Genomic DNA, 20,770 nt, shown 5'->3' on the forward strand with positions numbered 1-20,770 from the left:
AGGATGTAGAGAAACTTCCCAGTAGTAGAACTCTAAAAACAGTTTACAATATAAGGTCATGAGGCCATCTTCTTTTCAGGCGCCTCGGAGGATTGCCAGGAATGTAATTAATATTAAAAATCAAAACACAGATTTTATTTGTTATACATTTATAAATTATAAATAATGAATATAAAAAATAGTGAATTAAGTTAATACTTTTCACTATATGTAAAAAAAGTTATACTCCCCGGCGGGGAATCGAACCCCGGTCTCCCGCGTGACAGGCGGGGATACTTACCACTATACTACCGAGGACTGGTGGTAATTTTTTAGAAATCATTGTACTTAAATTTTATGTTGCTTTTTTAATTTTGTTCTTTTTTTTTAAACTTTTGTATGATCCATTGTGATTACAACAAAAATTAGATTTTTTTTTTTTTAATTTCAAATTATTTCCTCTATTTCATGCCTGAAATCCATTTCTTCAACACTAAAATATTTAGACGATTCATTATGTTTTTTTTTTAATTACCATAAACATTTTTTCCTTATAGTTTTGTTATTTTCGAAATGAAAATATATTCCTTTGAACTTGCTGAACTAAATACCATCCAAATTCTTGTTGTCCAGTCAAAGTTTCATAACTCCTCAAGAAAATCACTATGTCTTCATTTTTTATTTTTATATGTATGTTGTCAGATTTGATGCAATGTTGAAAAATTGAAGTTTTTTAGTTCATCCTACCATCACCGTCTTGAAAAAAAGACTAGTATTCAACAAATATGTCCAAACGTATCGGTCTGACATATGTGTATGTTACAAAAAAAAATTACCTATACATGATTTATTTTCAGCAATCCTTTGAATTATATTTATTATCCTGATAAATAAATATAAATATCCAATACCACGTAATTATTAAAGCGGAAGCTGGAATTAATTTTAGCCTGTTTAGGTTACCACTATTTCAAGGATATTTTTCGTTATCTATCTGCTAGTAACTCTCCATGGAAGGCAGCTTGGCAACATCTGTAATTGGTGGCAAACTAGCCAAGATTAAAACTGAATTTTAGCTGCAGCTTCAACAGATTAACGGTAACGCAGCCCAACCAGTTAAAATTCACCTCTGATGGGCACTAACAAAAGAGGACCCAGCCATTGGTTTCTATCGAATAAAACCTAATTAACTATTAACCTAATTAACTATTCGACTAAAACCTATTTTGCTCATATTTCCATCATAGAAAAGTCGCCCATAAAATATTTACATTACATGATAAAATATCACCATCATGCATTTACAAGTGAATATTATTCATAATGGATTTATAACATGTATTTATTAATACATGATGAAGCATTGAAAATATTATGTGTTACGATATGTATCCTGTACATAGAATGTTAACTACATTAGAACCGTTTATTTATTTAAAACATTTTCTGGAACCCAGTAACTCAAAATCTATATGACCTCGTGAAACCACTTCTACGTTTTTTTTTGTTTTTTCCCTGTGGTATTACAAGTAAAATAAAACAAATAACTAAAATTTTAGTTAAGTAATTCTAAATCGGAGGATTGTATATTAGGCAAAATTTTCTCGTAAAGAGAGTGAGATTTATCTTTGTTAAACCTTTTACAGTTTCCTACCAACCAAAACGAACTCTATAAAAAAGAATTAAAGTATGCAAAAAAAAATCTAATTGTGCACTGCGATTTTTTGCAAATGAAGACCAAACTTTTAACTAGTCCGAAAAGAAAGAAATCTCGACTTCATTTATACGAAATTGAAGCTCATCATTATAATGTGAAGTGAACACACTTATGAATATATAAATTAAGCGCTTTTTTGAGTGACCAAAAACTATTAAGGGTAATTGAAATACAATTGCACTATCGTAAAGAAGATAATATTGTCTTTAAATATTATTAAAGATAGTATTGAACACTATTATTATCTTTAATAGTGTTCAATATCTTTAACATCTTTATTAATGTTTACATAAGATATTATCTTATTTATGATGGTCCAATTCTATTTGAGTTTCCCTAAATAATTTTCGATTAGTTAAAAAGCTCTTATTTTTTAGCATAATGGTTTTTACAGAATAAAAAGTGATACAACTCATTTCACACTACACTTTTTGGCTTATCAGAATAAAAATCTAACCTTATCCCAGTAGAAGCTTATTAAATGTAGAAATTTTTCTTGAGGTGGACTTACTCTGGGAGAACAGGATACAGATACGTCCGTATGGTCTCAAGGAAAGACTGCCAGTCAAAATATCTGTTTTCTCCTATTAAGATGAGAATCGGATTATGTTCTATATGAACTTTGTGTTAACTTTTAAGAACAAATATTACCTATGAAAATCTTTCCCAGGATATATGGAACAACTTTCATAGATCTTATTGTTAAATTGCTACAATAACTTATTAGAGTTTCTATTATAGTGTAAACGTACCCATTACCGATTTATTATTATCAAGTATTTTATGAACTGATAGCAGACCAGCTAAGAGGGAAAAATGCATTACAATAGGAAGTATAATATAAGAATAACGACCGGGCTTGGGGAACACAATGGTTCAAACCCGAGCATTGTGCTATGAAGCCCAATTCGCAGATTCCATTCGTGTCTGACTGTGACAGATAGTGCATTCCTGGCATGCTTCCATCCTCGCTCCAATACCAGAGATCCCCGGGTCCGAGTTCCCGTTTTGCCGAAATTCATAAGGCGGCCCCTGTCTGTGTAAAATTGCTCAATATTTTATTTTGTTAACATACAATATAAGATATATCTGGCGCGAGGTCCCTGTGTAAACGTTTACTGCAATCAACATTCAATCAACGAACCCTAAGCCGTTGCATTCACTCTATTAACGTATCTAATCTATGAAATGTGATAGTTCGCTCTGTTTATTTATTATATTTCAATTAAAAATATTGAGAAAAAAATATAGCACCTTAAATACACATTTTTTAGTATAAAACTAATTAATATAAGTAACATTTTTTAAGTCACTAAATTATAATCTATTCTCATATATTTCTTACGATTTATTTAAACTCTGTATTTTCTTTTTGGAGAGTTGTATAATATTAATTTTTTTAAATTGTTGAGGTGTGACTAGAGATATTTTTTTTTTCATACACATAGTGTGATTATGTTCATTTTGTTTATTCTACTGTTTGTATATATTTTAAGAATTTTGTTTTTATTCATTTATTTATTTAATTTTATTTAGTATGTATGAGACCATTCATTACTATTACCTATTGCCCACAACTGTGTGGCAGATTTTAATATCTATCAATAAATAAAAGTATTTAAAAAAAAAAATTGTTGAGGTGAAATAACTTGAAAATAGAATGTAAACTATTCAATATTTTGCTTGTACTACGTTGCGGGACAATTATCCAATACTCATGCACTTTGGCATCCATATATTTGTCTTATTTTCAATTTTCGTTTTGCATATCACGTCATCTTTACACTTATAGTATAACAATGTTTTATAACTACATGATTTAAATTATTATCTTTTTTTGTTATTTTCACTGTTGTTGTATTCAAGTGAAAGAAATAATTTCGCCTCTATTTAAAAAATTTATTTAAATTTTTATTCTCGCTGAATTTTTACTATATATTTTTTCTCGGGCCTTTATTTCTACATTATATAAATTAATATTATACGCAAGATCGATTTGAAGTCTTAAATCATGAATAATTAGAAAAAGTTCGAACTAGACGACGAGGTGAAAACTTAAAACCTCAAGAGTTAGAAAAGAAAGCACAACTATTTATATTTTTTACACTATATTGAAACAAATAATAATAATATCTCAACAATTGTATAATACGTAAAATGGATATTGGTCTGCCGTTAGGTGGATAAGAACTACGTCTATAGTATTAAAACAAATATAATTCAAATCTATCTCTATATATAAATATACTTTTTTTCCTCTTGCATAGTAATCCTATACAGGAGTTCAATTAAAAAAAAGTGTACATACTCATTTAACACCACATTACATACATACAGTAAGTAATAAGTTATTACTATAATAATAATATTAAAAGAAAAGTTAACAGAAACAAAAAAAATAACTAAAGTATAATATACAATAACTAAAATGATATAATTAGAACAAGTGGTTAGAGAAGGGAAATAATTATTAAAAACAATAGATAACAAGAATTAAAATTACATAAGTTATTACTATAATAAAAATATTAAAAGAAAAGATAACAGAAACAAAAAAATAACTAAAGTATAATATACAATAACTAAAATGATATAATTAGAACAAGTGGTTAGAGAAGGGAAATAATTATTAAAAACAATAGATAACAAGAATTAAAATTACATGGATAAGAAAAATAACTAAATATAAATACAGTATAGATGTGGGAATTAAATATTGATCTAGAACGAGACATAATTAAATTAATTGTTATAAAAGAGATACAATTGGGGTACACATGATGATCACTTTTGGGCTAAATCTATACTTGAAGTGCACCAGCTCTTTTTTGTATTATTCCAAGATTTTAGATTGCTTAAGTGGCCATGTATCGCTGTGCGTAATGCAGGTTTTTATTAAGTTGAACCTTTGTTGATCGAACAGGGTGCTCCCGAAAAGTGAGTGATTAAAATTTTGTGGAGTTTATATATATTATATAGATTTTTATGTGATACGGTTTCCACATACCATATCCTTTATCACATGGGACGGGGAGAAGTGAAGTAATGCGGTTTGTCAGATAGGCCGGAGGCCATCCTTAGCATAAAGGACAGGCCAGCGATTTTTGATCCAATAAGGGTCGTACGTGGCCTCCCAGCTCCTGTGTCCTGTACCTGCCTGCATGAGGAGGCTCAGCTTCTCTGGGAAAAATCATATTCCTTAGGGCTCGCCAAGGATCCTTATGCAATTTGTCTTTTTGAATATTAGGGTTCGTACTGGGCTTAGGGAGAACTGAATCGGAAGACGACCAGAATGTTATACTGAATTATCAAAAGAGGTCTGAATAAGCGGAAATCTGAACATACTAAGCTTTAATTCAATATTTACTGTAGTGTACTATATATATATCAAATTCCATTATTTTTCACTCTTAATATCCATTTAACAAAAAAAAAATCTTATCTATAATAAGGAAAATGTACTACTGATTAATTTTAATAGGTCACAGGAAAGTTCAGGAAATATATAGTCACTTCAAGTTAAGTAAATTAAAAAAAATATTATTATAAAAAAGTTTATATCTGATTTTAGCATCCAAAAACTTAAATACCAGTTTTAAACAAAATTAAAAACCAAGTTATTATCAGTTCATAGAAAATTAATATTTTCGGATTTCTATTTGAAAGCTATTGCTCTAGCTTTCATAAAAAAAAAACCCATAATCTTTTACTGTTAGTATTTAACAAAAAAAAATCTTATCAATGAAAAGGAAAATATGCTATTGATGAATTTTAATAGGTCACAGGATATTTTGAGAAACATGTAGTCATATTAGTTTATAATAACATAAAAGTTCATATTAGTTTTTATCATCCAAAAACTTAAATACCAGTTTTCAATAAAATAAAAACAGGTTATTCTCTGTTATTAAAAAAATAATACTTTTATTTTTGGATTTTTCTATGAAAGCTAGAGTAGAGAAAGCGATCGATTCTCATTTTGTCAGGTTTTATGATATTTCTTTTTGTATCCTGTGTAGACCTCTTCACAAACTCTCTGAACTCTCTTCTTCTGAACTGGAATTTTATATTATTTCTATATATTTCGAGATGTGATTATTTAGATGCACCAATCAACATCGCTGCATTTCTCACCTGTCTGTTATCTCTGCTCTCTGGTCAATTTCAGCGTGTGTTCCTGAATTATTCTTACAGACATGAACCACTGGACCAGTGGAGACAGTACAACAGTATGCTATTTCAGGTAACCTCGGGATAGTTACTATGGTGCCAATAATCCAGAACGTTACCTTTGACAGCTAACACTAAATGAATTAGATCCTGGTGGCATTGTTTCCAAGTGACCTTTCCAACCATGATTCGGAGCGTGCATGTATGCCTGTGTGGTCCTTAGTCGCTCTTCCATCACTGAGGTACAAAAGGACCTGGAGATTGATGTTGCAGCCAGAGAAGATCGAGCGATTAATAGCTGTCAGTAAACACGTTTCGAAAATTTAAATATTACGATTTAAAAAAAATTAATCTTAAGACATTGTTGGAAGAAATTCAAGTTTGTTCATGCTCGTTTAATCTGTCCTCTAGAGGTATAATTTCCAGAATATTTCTGGTTGACAAATTAAAAAAATATGCATAACCCCAATAAGACAACAATTAATATTTATAAGGTAAAATCAAACCCCACACTAACAATAATAATATAAAATATGTTGCTTTAAAATATTAAATGTTGTTAAAAAATATAATTTTCTAGGTGTGTAGGTGGATAATGCTTTTTCTTGGTAACCATCATAATAATATTCTTTATTTATACTACATAGTAAATGTTTTAAAGAGACTTATAGTATGCTTATATAAAATTCATTACCTCCAATTTGTACTTAACAGGGAAGCTTTAATAATGGTGTACAAAGCATTATTTGAATCGATATTAAGATATGGGATTGAATGTTATGGTGCCAATGATGATAGTCATTTATCAAAACATGCAAATCTACATCATCGAACATTAAGAACAGTAACGCACAGTAATAATAAAGCAGAAAATATTAAAATTGTTGCTACTTTACCTCCTAAATTATCGCATTTTACAAAATTATCTTAAAATGTAAAGATAGTAATTTATTTAGGAAAAAAATAATATATCTAAAAAAATTCAGAAAAAAAATTAAGTTTATCGAACCATATAACAATATATTTGGTAAACGTACTTTAAACTATACGGTACCATATCTGTTCAATAGCTTACCAGAAGAACTAATAAATAAATCAACAACAAACAAAACCAAAAAAGAAATATTTTACTGAGTACTTTCTTACTTCTATGATTCCCAATAACTGATTTTGATTCACATAATGACCATATCGCCTGAATTTTTTCTTAACTCCACATATTTATTCATTATATTACGATAAATATTAGATATATATGTGTGTGCTTAGTTATAGATATTGAATTATTAGTTTTATCACTAGAGATCCCTTTATTCATATTGTACTAATCTAGCTTATAAATTGTAGTAGCCTTAACAACACCCTAAAAGACAAAATTGTAATTAATAAATTTCACTTTTGTCTATCATTATTATTTATTATTTTGGTACCTACCGATAGATATTACCTCTGGTCGGACTATATTAGATGCAATTTTTTAAATGAATAGGAAAAAAAAGACATATTATAATGCATTGTGATATTTTTCTATTAGGTATCTTAAAACGGATGGATATTTTTAAGCTTTTCATATTTTCCTTTTATTATATCGGATAAGCTTTCCATTTCTAACACTTCCTGGGTTTTTATTTATTTAATGTAATTTACAACTGTACAAAATAATACAATAAGTAAATATGTTGTATGTTTCATATACACTTGAAAATCTTGGGAAGGCACCACCCATCGGTGATACTTCAAACATTAATTTAAATTAGAAGGTCTCAAAAAGCCTCAGAGCTCAATTCCATATGTTCATGGGTTTTAAAAAAATTTTAATACATTAAAATACATTGCTTGTTAAAAGTACTTGTGTACACATCTGACGGCACTTAATAAGTAACCTAAACCCAATATCGATTTCATGATATTGGGTTTAGGTTACTTATCCCAATATCATGAAATCATAACAAATTTGATGTTCTATTGAGTTCAGCTTCTATATTTCAGTAGAAATCAGATACATAATTTACTTTAAGAAACATCCATTAAAAGAATTAGAAATGGCCGTTGGATCTTATTTGGAATCAAACCATAATTCAGTTACTGATCTTACAATTAATTAATAAAATAAAGGTTTTTGCTTAAAGAAAGTTGCTATAATAAAGTCATTGATGAAATAAACTTGAATTTATTTTAGCTTAGTTTATTTAATGTTTTTTTTTAATAGTTGTTAAGTGCTTTGTACAAATTTTGAGAAACAAATACTGGTTTTTGTACAGTTATTTATATGATCGTATTCCAAAGCTAAGTTAAGTTAGTAAGTTTCTAAAATTATATTACAAAACTTTTAGTGTGGAAAAGCAAAAGAAAAAAGAAAGACAGTAGAAGTTATCATTAAAAACTCTAATAAACATAAAACAAAAAACAATGTATCATTATTAAAAATAAATTTTAATCAATTTATAATAATAGATTTAAATTTACTTAATTATAATTTATATATAAAAAAAGAACCTCCCCGGCGGGGAATCGAACCCCGGTCTCCCGCGTGACAGGCGGGGATACTTACCACTATACTACCGAGGACTTGTTAATCCAATTACAATATATTTAAAAATTAAGTAATACTGAGGTAAGAATACGTCCACATTATATTAATTAGTTAATTATTAATAATAATTATGAGAGTGGGTTGCTTAGTGGTAAGGCACTGTGTTACTAATCCTAAGGATCCGGGTTCAAATCCGCCTTTTGCTACACTGTAGCCTTGAGTCAACCGTGCAGGTTCGGGAGGGTACACCCAGTCTCATGAATTTGGGTACCTTTTATTGAATAAAACACAAAATACCCTTCATGGTTTGTAGCAGTAGATTTAATTAATTATAGTTTATAAATATTAATTTACTTTACTATACGTATCATTCTAAAAAAAAAAAAGAACTTTCATTATTCATTGTTCAAATAATACTTCTTAAAAATTGAGTTAATTTTTAATAAAATACAACCCCTCCGCAGTTTATCAAGATCAATTTTATCTTTTATTGAAAATAATTTTAAAAATCTTTGACAATATTATGACATCACTAATATAGCTAAGGATAATGGGATTACGGTGGCGTTAAGAAAGTTTTTTATTTACCTAATTCTCAAAGCTATATAACCAACTTGAGTATTTTATATTAACTCACTTTTGTTCCATAACTTGAGACATTCTTGTATTTGAAAATAACTGGTTACTTAGTTCCTCATACGAGAATGTGAAGAAATAAGAAAAAATATATTCCTTTTCATATACTTTTCTTACAGGAATGATTATTTTTCGATATGTAATGTAAAATTATTAAGAGAAGACTTACGAGACTATTAGTTTAAAAAACTTACCTGGAAAAACGAGTACATTTCGTAATTTTTACTTATTTATTTTTTAGTAGCAATTAACTGTTAACAAATACAAATATGGCGAATATACTTCTTTTCATGATCGAACTACATGTAAACTTTAAAGAAATTGCTGAATACTTTAGCTTTAAAATAAGTCATTCAAAACAATGGCGAATCAATTTTTTTCCAGAAAAATACTTACGATAAAATGTTTCGTTGCGAAATTCTAACCTTTTTCTTTTCCAATAGTATTGTTGAATTTTTTTAAAATTTAGTTAATGTAATTTACAACTGTACAAAATAATAAATACAATAAGTAAATATGTGGGATGTTACATTTACACTTTGATTGTAAGGATTGGATGCGGGAGGAATTTGATGGTTTGGTAGAGCCCTCGAGCTCAATTCCATATGTCCAAATTGGTCTAATTATCATAGTGTATAATAATTTTTTGTAGTTAATGTGAAGCTTAGAGGGTTTGTCAAGTAGGTGTAGTAGCAATCGAAATCTACGAGCAGTTTTGTCTTGTCGTTTCAGTCTCGTATGTGGATTCCAAGGAAGTCTCTTGTCAAGATGAAGTCCTAAGTATCGAATCTGTTCAACAGGCGTTAGTGGGGTATTTAGAAAGGATACTGTAAGACAGGAGAGTAGAGGTTTACAACGAAGAATAAAGGTGATCTGATAGGTTTTGTCAGGATTTATTTTGATTCTCCAGTTTTGACACCATTCTTCAATGGATGTTATGTGTGTCTGTAGTGTTTATGATGCATTAGTTGGGTCGTTGTTTACAGACAGTATACATGTGTCATCAGCGTATGTTGTTAGGACTGTGTTAGGGTGGGTTGGGATGTCAGCTGCATAAAGAATGGGACCGAAGATACTACGTTGAGGAACACCGGCGGACTAGGAAAAGAGAGATGAGTAGGTTAGGTTATGATTTACTTTAAAGGTTCTATGTTAACTGATCATATCACAGAATTGCCAGCTGTAAACCAGAAAAGGCGGGAACAAGGTCTATCACTTCATAGCAACACGGATTTTCAGATGCCATCTCATTTAGTTTCCCCAAATTACCACGTGAGCCCTAATGATTCTTGTCCCCAATTACCCCACCAGACCCTACCAGTCTTTTGTATTTTTGTTTGACCCTCATCCTTGTCACTTCTGACATAGGTAGGCTATCGAAAGGTTAATAACCTATTTTAACCATGGTGATGGAATAAAATATTTTCAGGTTTTTGAATACTTAGTATAAGCCCTCTTACATTATTTCAACCAGTTATAACCTTTATGTAATTAAATATTAATATTTAATTGTACATTGATATGATGAATGTAATTGAAATCGTTCGAACTTTTACATATATGGTGATATAGTTTTAAAAAAATGTCTCTAAATAAATGACAGGAAAGCAATATCATCATCTTTCTGTCTTTTGATATCTTATTAACAATTGATTGTATTAACCTAAATAAAAAATGAATCACGGATAATCGCTATAAATTTTATAATTAACAACTACGTCCCATGCAAGTACCAACCCTGCCAAAGTTCATACTACATGGCTGCCACAGGCACTAATAACTTCGAGTTTGTTGATACAGCTATCAATAATTTAACCATACACGCTCAAGTAGTTTTCAGCCTTTAATAATGGAGAGGTTACTTCATTATTCATCTAGCTACTCAGTTACTGAGCTTATTGGACACCCACTAACCGCAACAGAGCTCTCGGGAATTGTATAGAAATAATTTCTTACAATTAGAATTTGAAATTCAGAACTGGCTAAATTGAGAGGAGCTGAGACTCTAACTATAATAAGCAAAACTTAATTAATAACATATATATCATCAAATAAGCACAAAGAAAATAAAATTAAAGAAATAATGATAAAACAAGATAAATAATACATATTATCCTTGTGCCAAACAATATCTGCTAAGTGTATAAAGTACAAATTTGAGACATTAAATATAAACTTTCTCCTGTAAAATTTTAGTTGGATGAGATTTTTGAAAATTAATTTAAATTAAAGTTGAAAGATCGATGATTGACCGTGTGTTATAATAAAAAGGAAGGTGGTCTCGTTGCGGTCAAAGAGGAACTAAAATAGTCGTAAAACCATTTATTATGAGCTAGCGTTTCTGGGTTTCATCAGGTCTTTCAGTCAACAGGTCACTGCCAAAGTAATAAATAGTTTTACGACTATTTGCGTTCCTCTTTGGCGCACCGAGACCATCTTCCTTTTTATTGAATTAAAGTCATATTTGTTGTACGTTATTATTTGCTCTTTAGAATAATTTATGAACAAAACAGGTCATAAATTGTCAATTATTGCCACATGACAAAAGTTCACCATATAATTCTTTGAGTCACTTTGCAGTCATTTTATACTAAAATTTGTTCAATAAACTAGTTATAATAGTCAAAATGTCGAAATTTCTGATAAAGTACACGTTGCTAAATTTGGTTTGAAAACGACAATATAGTTGAGTATTTAAGTTGTTTAAGGCTGAAAACGGGAGGTTTCGGCTATTTTTTTTCTTGAAAAAATCAGTCACATTCATTCTTAGCGTACTTTAAAATCCTGAAGTATTAATTTTAATAGAATTTTTCGGACATAATTTTTTTTATTTTTTCTACCGATATTTTTCGTTTACTTAACAATCCATAATTTCAATTGATATTTTATCCGAATTCGATGTTTCCTCATTCGTGGGCAATATGTATTTTTCCTGATCTTATTCAAATCAATAATGTTTAGGTTTCATGTTTTAATAAGGAAGAAAAGGGTGCAATTAAAAAAATATATATATTTTATTTATCCCATTCTAACTTATTTATAAAGGTCATATTTGTGCCTTTTGTTTATTTTAGTAAAAAACATTTTCAGTATGGATTGGTATGTTCGGTCCGTTAAAACTTAGTACAAACTATTTAAGTATGTAAGATAAAATAGTAATTTTAACTCATAGATAAAGGAAAAAAGTACTTTCGTAACAGATTGAACAATACGATAAAAATGAATACAATCTGATCGAGGTTTCGGGTCGAGACGAAAGAGCGGCAGTGTTTGGACAGGAACGGTTAATGGCGGCAGAACAGCGTTGATTGTGTTTGCCAGGTCTTTGGTTGATTGGGCCCGGTTGATTAACCGGAATCGATCGCCATTGTCAACCACTTAGCATAAACCACGTTCCACGGCAGGCCACTTCTTAGTCCACTAAAACCGGTTGCGAACCTCCGATGTGTACTGGTTCCCGATGGAGTACTTGGTTGGATGATGTTTGATTACCGTGGCAGTCCTAATAGCAAACCTCTCCAACAAAGTAACTATTTTTACATTAGCCTAGGTCAGAGTTTTAAAGTAGCTAAAACTGCTATTCAGCATTTGAAACACCAGATTATTGGAAAGATAATATTATATATTTATTTAAAAATTGGAATTAATGTTTAATTACATCTGAAATTCCTACCTTTTTTCGGTATAACACTGAGTTTTTAATCAGCTGATATAAAATTTTCTATTGCTTATATTTAAATATTTTTTCCAATCTTGTTCTATCCTTTACCAATTAACTCTATCCTTCTCCTGGTGATGTCAGCCTACTGGAGGCAACTGACACCGACAGAGACAAGTGATGATCCTAGGCTTTTTACATGGAATCCAGGAATTGCGTGTTATTGTTTTCCAGAAAGGAAATAGTTTCGAAACTGCGGTCCTCAACAACGTTAAGATAGGTAGACACTTCCAGGCAGCTTGTGTTCTTCCACTAGCAAGATATGTATATAAAGGTGCCGTGTAGATGGGTTATTTGGAATGTTTTATAGTTTGCATGAATTTGAGGCAGGCCCATTTAGTGCTGGTTTTTGGATACAAATCAAAAGGAGTTTGAGTTGCATCCACATGTTTGTGTAAAGAAAAAAAAATTAACTCTAGTTTAAGAATGTAATTTTAAAATTCTATCGATTCGGTGTAAATACATTGTTTCGAATCTTGTTCATTAAAACTAAAAGTTTATTTTCTATTTAATATAACACAAATATATATCTATGAAGACATTATATGTGTAGGTAATGAAATCAAAATATTTCTAATAAAAATTCTAGAATGAAGGTTTAATTTATAGGTTATCTGGTACTACTTACATGAATTTTGATCCTCTACAACCTATTTTGCTGATATTTACGTTTCCTTTCATTTATCCTAACGTTATTTTGTTTCTTTTTTAATTTAGATAGAGTAAATCGAATAAATAGTCAAGAAAAGTCAAAATAGCAAAACAAATGTGTGGATATCGATGTTTTTTTCTTCCTTTATTTACCAATTTGTACAAGTCTTGGATTTGCGGCAAGTGTGTAACGAGTAGATCCGGTATAAGAGCATCATTTCACGTGCACAAAAAATTAATAATAAAAAATAAAATAAATATATAATAAGATAAAAGGTGTGGAGATGAAAAAGGATATGATAAATCTAAGTTTAAAAATATTTCAGAAATCCCAAAAATAAGCATATTTCATGAATTTATTCCCTTCTGAAGCACAAATCAAACTGAGAACTTATGGATACAAGATAGAATTTAGTTTTGAGATGCTGAGCCCTGAATAGGACATATTTTCTTAGTTTTCTTAAAGCTTTTCAAATTTGGATTAATCCTGTTTTGTGTCGTTTATTACATTTTTTTTTTTAATTACTTCTTACAATTTATAATACATTGATTTTCTTTCTTATTTTACGATTGTTGAAAACATATTGCTTATTGATCGAACCCACGCATGTAAGAAATAATTTCTTTACTTCCTTTTCCAATACATAAGCTTTTGTTTTATCCATTTTGTTATTGATATAAAGGGGAAGAAAATGTTGAACATTTTTAAGAATATCTAGGTCAGCCGGAAATATTGCCATGCAATAAAACAACGTTTGAACCATTTTTAGAAACGGTAGGTACAAAGAAGTTTAGGAATTACTTTATATAACAAAACGTATATTTATCTATCTTGAACAATTTAGATTCATCTTTGTTTTCCGACTAATTAGAAGTTAATCCTTGACAATTATATTTTTATTAACAAAAATTATTTAATATAATTATTATTTTAGAATAACATGGAAACAAAATGATGAATATTTTAAATTTGTAGTTATTAATAACATTTTCCGGACCACCATAAAGTTTGATAATATTATTCCTCCTAAGCAATTTACACTGATTTTATTAAAATTTGTTCTTGTATTTGTTTTATTTGGGTTAAAATTTAATATATATTATAACGTATTTATTCATTACAACGAAATAAATTCTCTTAAATAAAAACAATTTTCAAAATAATAACTTTTCCTGATTTCATGTTTACTACTTTTATTTTATTTTTTGCCATTTGTATAACATTTAAATAATTATGTTATAAAATAACATTTTTCGGTTAAGATAAAACTTTTCTTTTTTTTTAAATATGACTTAATACATAACTTTTTTTTTTAATACATGGAAATAAATTGTCTTAAATAAAAAAAAATTTCAAAATGATTACCTTTCCTTATATTTCATGTTTACTACTTTCGAACTCTTTTTTCGCAGTTTTTTTTAAATTGTGTAATATCGAAGTAAATAAGTTAAGTTCTAAAAAGTAGACGCCCAACGTGGGGCTCGAACCCACGACCCTGAGATTAAGAGTCTCATGCTCTACCGACTGAGCTAGCCGGGCTTGAAGAATAAAAACCATTTTCTTAATTTGGGTTTGTTTGTTTGGTTATTTAGTGGCGCCAAACTTCATTGGTCATCAAGGCCATTTATATTTTATTTAATTTTGCTAATATTCGTTAAATTTTATTTATTTTTTGATTTTATTTATTTATTATTTTTTTATTTATTATTTTTTTTTCTTCCGATCAAGTTATATTTTTGTCAGTAAATTATGTGATTTCAAAAACTGAAACACCAATTCTATTGCCTTATCATCGTCTCCAATGGTTTTTGAGAAATCTTGGCTTAGACCCAAGCTATTGAGGTGTGGTGTAAAATATGGGCATCGTTGGAAAACATGGCTTATTGTTAAATTGTCATTGCAATACTGGCGGTTTGGAGGTGTTTCTTTTGATATAAGATAGGAGTGGGTGAGCCTCGTGTGACCTATTCTTTGGGTTCCAGGGCTTGACATCCTTTTTAATAATTTTTAATTTACTCATTGGGCTTTCGTTCCACAAAGATTGCCATTTATCTTTGACTTCCTTTACAAGAGGCCTGCATATCTCTGACGGAGTTAAAATTACTTTACCCCGTCCCGGAAGCGCGAGTGCTTCTCTTACACCGTGATCGGCCAGTTCATTCCCTGCGATTCCTACATGGCTTGGAACCCATGTAGGAACCCCCTTGGAATGTATATGTACCCTACCTTAATTTGGATTTCCTCTCTCTCTCTCTCTCTCAAAAAAAACAATGACTAATTATATATATATACATGATATTAGTGATTGCTGTGTAAAATTTATTTTATGTATAAGGTGGTAGAAATTTATTTTTGTTATTTGAAGTACAAATTAAATTGCAGAGATAAAGACAATATATTTTCTTTTTCTGCGTATACTATATTGAAAAAATAATACACTACAGAATTCATGTAAATTAAGAATTATACATTTTTTTTTTTTATTTATGACTATATTGATTTTTGACATACAGAGGGCTATCTAGAGGAAACCAACTAATTTTAACCATGGGAGGGGGGGCCAAGTTTTCATTTCGTGGTACCACCACCAAAATGAAAAAGTCTATCCCGTTGGCCAGTTCCTAGGTTGCTAAGACCTGCGCCTCAGCCACGATGGTACCTGAGCTACGGACGGCCTCAATTAAATGATTTGTAAAACCTGAGTTCGTCAGCCTTAAGGCGGACAAGGGTTGCCCCTCTAGCTATTGAAAACTTTGTTTTAAAGTTTAATACTTAGGGCTCTTAACTTCGTCAAAGATGGTTCAGATTGTGATAGTGGTTCGTCGGTTAATTATTATTCGTCAGATAAACTCAGGCACGTAAAAATTATTTTGAAATAAACTGTTGTTGTTTGTTAAGATTTTAGGGGAATAATACCCAATAGTCATCAACGTCCATGTTACATAATTTATTATCTTAGATATTAGGATTTATCCCTTAGATATATTTTTAAAATATTTTTTTGTTTCAATCCCAACATTCTTTTAATTTAAGATAGTTAATAAGCTTAAATCTGGTTTAATAGATTATTTTTTTTAATATTCAGGGCTACTAATACACCTGGTCCCATTCCTGATCTACTTAAACCCGTAATGTAAAAAGGGCAGGAAGATGTGGCTGAATGAAAGTGTACTACGACAATATTGACATTTTGGAGGTGGCTGCTTGTTGATCAGATATTAATGAGCCAGATTTTTCACGTCTTATTTTTTATCTAGCTATTGTGACTTCCATGCGATCGGAATGATTTTACGTGGTTCATGGTTTAGTTATTGTTTTTAATAGTCTTTAATTTGCTAAGCGGACTTTCATTGCACATGGCTTGCCAACTATTTGATATTTCATTTTTCAATGGAAGTATCTATGTATGTTTTTGTTCCTCATACAAAGAGTATTCATGAGTCATTTTATTTTGATTTATTTTAGTGTAATTTTATTAAAATCTTTTGAGGATCTATATATTTTCATATTGGATTTGAATTGATGCATTATTTCTTTTAATGCCTTGTCCAAAAATATCTTCTTCTTCTTCATTTGGCTTTGCATTTTGTAGCATCGCCAAATGAGAAAAACATGGCCAACGTCATTAGTGGTGCTTTGGCGGAATCCTTTGCTCCCGTTATCCTGGATAAGCTTAAAGTAAATGGCGGAGGATATGGTCCATATATTTCATCCTGAGCCCGACTTTGTCCTGCTCCGTGTCTGATCTGCTTTATGGCTCCTGGCCAAACTCCCCCTGCAAAAAACGAATGCCAACATGGCCTTCCGTTCATTAGTAGTGCGGGGGTACGAGCCAAGAAAAAGCGGGTACTAATAACACTTGAAGAATATCCTGCACACTAGAATCTTCCTAGTAATTATTATTTTGTTTCACGCTCTGGTTGTTCTATTTATTATTCTCTCTCGAGAAATAAATTTGACATTGTTCAGCTGAAACATAAACGACTAGCTCACCAACATTATATTAAGAACTATATGATAAAAATAATAATTTTTTTAAAATAAATAATTTAAATTCTATCCATTATAGTTTCAAAACCTTTTATTTTTCTTATAAGTCCGACGTTTCGGCCAATCCAGCCATCTTCAGGGACAATCTACTTGATACAACTTTGAAATTATATATAGATTGTTGTGATAAAGGTTTTAAGGAATAGTGTCTGTGATAAATGATTTTGATTCTGTTTTAAATGAATATTGACTAATTAGAAATTGATATTTTGACCTGGGCAGAATAGCCTGCATAGAGTTTAGAGTTTTTTAAATTATATAATTTCAAAGTTGTATTAAGTAGATTGTCCCTGAAGATGGCCTGATTGGCCGAAACGTCGGACTTATAAGAGAAATAAAAGGTTTTGAGACTGTAATATTATTATAAGATTATAAAATAAAAAAAAAATAATAATGTAACAAGGAAACATAACATGATCTAAGTTATTTTACTTTCACTATCACTCTTACTCCAACTCAAAAATTCTTAAAACCTTCCTTCAAATACTATATTAAGTTAATGATGAGAGATAGTTGACCGTGGATAAATTATATGAGGAGAAGATGGTGATGACTATTGTAACTGTAATTTGTTTATTATATCTGCATAATTTATATTTATTTATTTTTTGTCAATTATAATATTAACAGAATTTTTATTATATTGTCTTATTATTCTTCTATATTTGTTTTTTATTTTCTAAAATCATAAGTGTCGGTTTTTGTTATAATCTCATTTGCCAGCCTAAAAAAGGAAATTCGCTTTTAATGGCGTCATCAAAATAAATGTTCACCTAAATGTAATGAACAATTTTCCTTTGTTCTAGTTGGTAACAAATTCATGTTGTTGCATGATCTGAAACTGGAAAAAATAAACAAAAAAAAGAATTGGTTTATAATTTAACTCTAAGTTACCATTTCCTATCAATTTTTGTTTTAGGAACATGCTACACAAAGTATATATATTTATGTGAGGAAAGATGGTTGGGGGTGCAGTCAGAGAATAAGATATATATGTTTTAAAAAGTTTATTTATTAGTTCCAATGTTTCGGCCAGAACTTCTAGCCTTCATCAGGGCTAAGAACAAAAAACAAGATTATAACTAGTGAATAAAGGATATATAGAGTGATTACAGTAAATAATTATACAGAATGAATGTATATAAATATAAAGTAATGAAAGAAGTGGGAATTAATGTGTATATAGGTACATATAGGTAATTAAAAGTGTGAGTAAAATTACATAATTAATGGAATAAAAATATAAAGTTATATAATGCAAAGAAAGAACGAAATATGAATAATTTAATTTAATTATTTATTTTGTCTGCTAGAAATTTATTAATTTTATTAAAATTATTTTAGTCACATATTTAATTACCTATTCATACGTTTTATTTCTCATTTCTTTCATTACTTTATTTTGATCTATATTAATTCTATAAAATTATTTCCTTTAATTGTTCTATATATCCTTTATTTACTGGATGTTATCTTGTTTTTTGTTCTTAGCCCTGATGAAGGCTAGAAATTCTTGACGAAACGTTGGCACTTATAAATAAGTCTTTAAACTTATTGTGTTATTCTGACCGCACCCCCAACCATCTTCTACTCATATATATTATCTACGGTCAACTATCTTCTTATCATTATATATATTTATAAGTTTGCCAAAAAGCCAATTCGCTTTTAGTCTCTTGAAGACATCTATTTAAAGCATACCGGTATTACTGTTAGATCCTAGAAATGAAGCCGTTTTTTCACAAATTATCTTAAAAAACCGAAGATAAGAAAAGAAAAAAAACTGTACCGCTACAAGGTACATCGTTCATGTACAAGGTGTTTCGTTCATGATAGAGGTCAACCCCTAGATTTTCTCCCTAATTAAGGGTGGCCACTTCATTGAGGCTGGGTGTGCCCCAGGAGTACTCCTTAACACACAGGATTGATTGGTGCCAATAGAAACAGAATAAATTATTATCGGCGAAGATAAGAAATGTGCATATAAATAAATGTTCACCTATTTATATATTCCTGTAGCCTTGTGGCTAATAAATTCATGATGCTGCATGATCTGAAAATGAAAAAAAAAACTAACAAAAAAAGAGAAGTGTTTAAGAAAGAAAGTGCATTATAAGAGGTGCATGTGCATTCGCTGTTTATTACAACTCAATCCTCAATGCATGCAAAGTCCGCCCCTCCCCTCTTCCCCCATGCAGTTCGAGGTCAGTCCATACTAACTAGGAATGAGTGTTTTTTCCGACTGCGTATCGACCAGCTGTAAGGGCCGCATGATGGATTCCAACAATGGAATATGTCGTGTCTGATTAGGGACTTCTACATTTAGGGCTTATTGACTAGTTTTATAATCAACCCTAGCTCACGACATTATACATTATATCCGTCAGCCGCTCTGGTGTCGATAGTCCTACTGATAATTTTTAACTTCTTATGCAACCTTTTTATAATTATAGTCATTAATTTCCTTTATCGATAATTATATCGTTATGTACTGATTATATTATTAAAATTAATATTAATACGCAGTCCCAAAACGGGTTTTATACCATAAATAAGGCCGTTTCACACTTAAATGCTATGAATGGGGTATCATTGGGTTCAGAATTTTCAGGAGCTTTAGATAATCGTTTTTTTTTTTCCTTTTGAATTTTAATAAATTAATTTGAAAATAATCGATTTCAAAATCGTGTTATTGGTAACTAGGAGGCTTGAAACGAAACGAGTCAGGTTTCAATTACTTGAACCCCCTTGCGTTTTACTGTTTTTCAGATAACGCAGTGCTGTCCCTTGCACGGAAACACTCTTATTCTAATGTTAGTCACACAAATGGCCTAGCGCCCTCACTTAACCCCATTAGATTTTAATAACAGTGACGAGGTTAAGAGAGAAACACCGGGAACTTCTGGAGTCATGTCCTCCACAAATGGGGGAAGAGCGCGGTTCGGAGTTCCCCAGGCTGACTGCATATAGGGATGATTCTATTTAAGATATTATTTTACTTCAAGTTTAATTTTTTTTTCATTCCTATTTCTTATTTTTAATTTATGTATTTGTTAATAATATGTAAATGAACTCTATAATCTATAATAACATTGTCTAAAAATATGACTGAATGTAAATATTACACAATATATAAAAATATGTGAAAAAAGTCTCCCAACGCCTCTGTTGCCGTGGAATACTTTTTATTAGTATTGGTCTTATTTCCCTTACACGGTCATTCAGAATGACAATAATACCAGATACAGATGTCCAGATTGATCATGGAGGGGTAGTATTGATGGATTAACCATGATAATTTTGATATTCGATCAT

At 30.1% G+C, this 20,770-nt stretch overlaps 3 non-coding genes across 3 annotated transcripts; all 3 read right to left on the reverse strand.

The window, feature by feature from the left end:
* Nucleotides 1–225: 225 nt before the first annotated feature.
* TRNAD-GUC (transfer RNA aspartic acid (anticodon GUC)) lies at nt 226–297 on the reverse strand. The gene has a single exon. It is a non-coding gene; the product is annotated as a tRNA-Asp (tRNA).
* Nucleotides 298–8,362: 8,065 nt separating this feature from the next.
* Nucleotides 8,363–8,434, reverse strand: TRNAD-GUC (transfer RNA aspartic acid (anticodon GUC)). Its single transcript has one exon. It is a non-coding gene; the product is annotated as a tRNA-Asp (tRNA).
* A 6,437-nt stretch (nt 8,435–14,871) lies between these two features.
* Nucleotides 14,872–14,944, reverse strand: TRNAK-CUU (transfer RNA lysine (anticodon CUU)). Its single transcript has one exon. It is a non-coding gene; the product is annotated as a tRNA-Lys (tRNA).
* Nucleotides 14,945–20,770: the final 5,826 nt, after the last annotated feature.

The sequence above is a fragment of the Halyomorpha halys genome, unplaced genomic scaffold (assembly GCF_000696795.3).
Source record: "Halyomorpha halys isolate HHAL.00 unplaced genomic scaffold, Hhal_1.1 Scaffold607.1, whole genome shotgun sequence".
Lineage (NCBI taxonomy): Eukaryota > Metazoa > Arthropoda > Insecta > Hemiptera > Pentatomidae > Halyomorpha > Halyomorpha halys.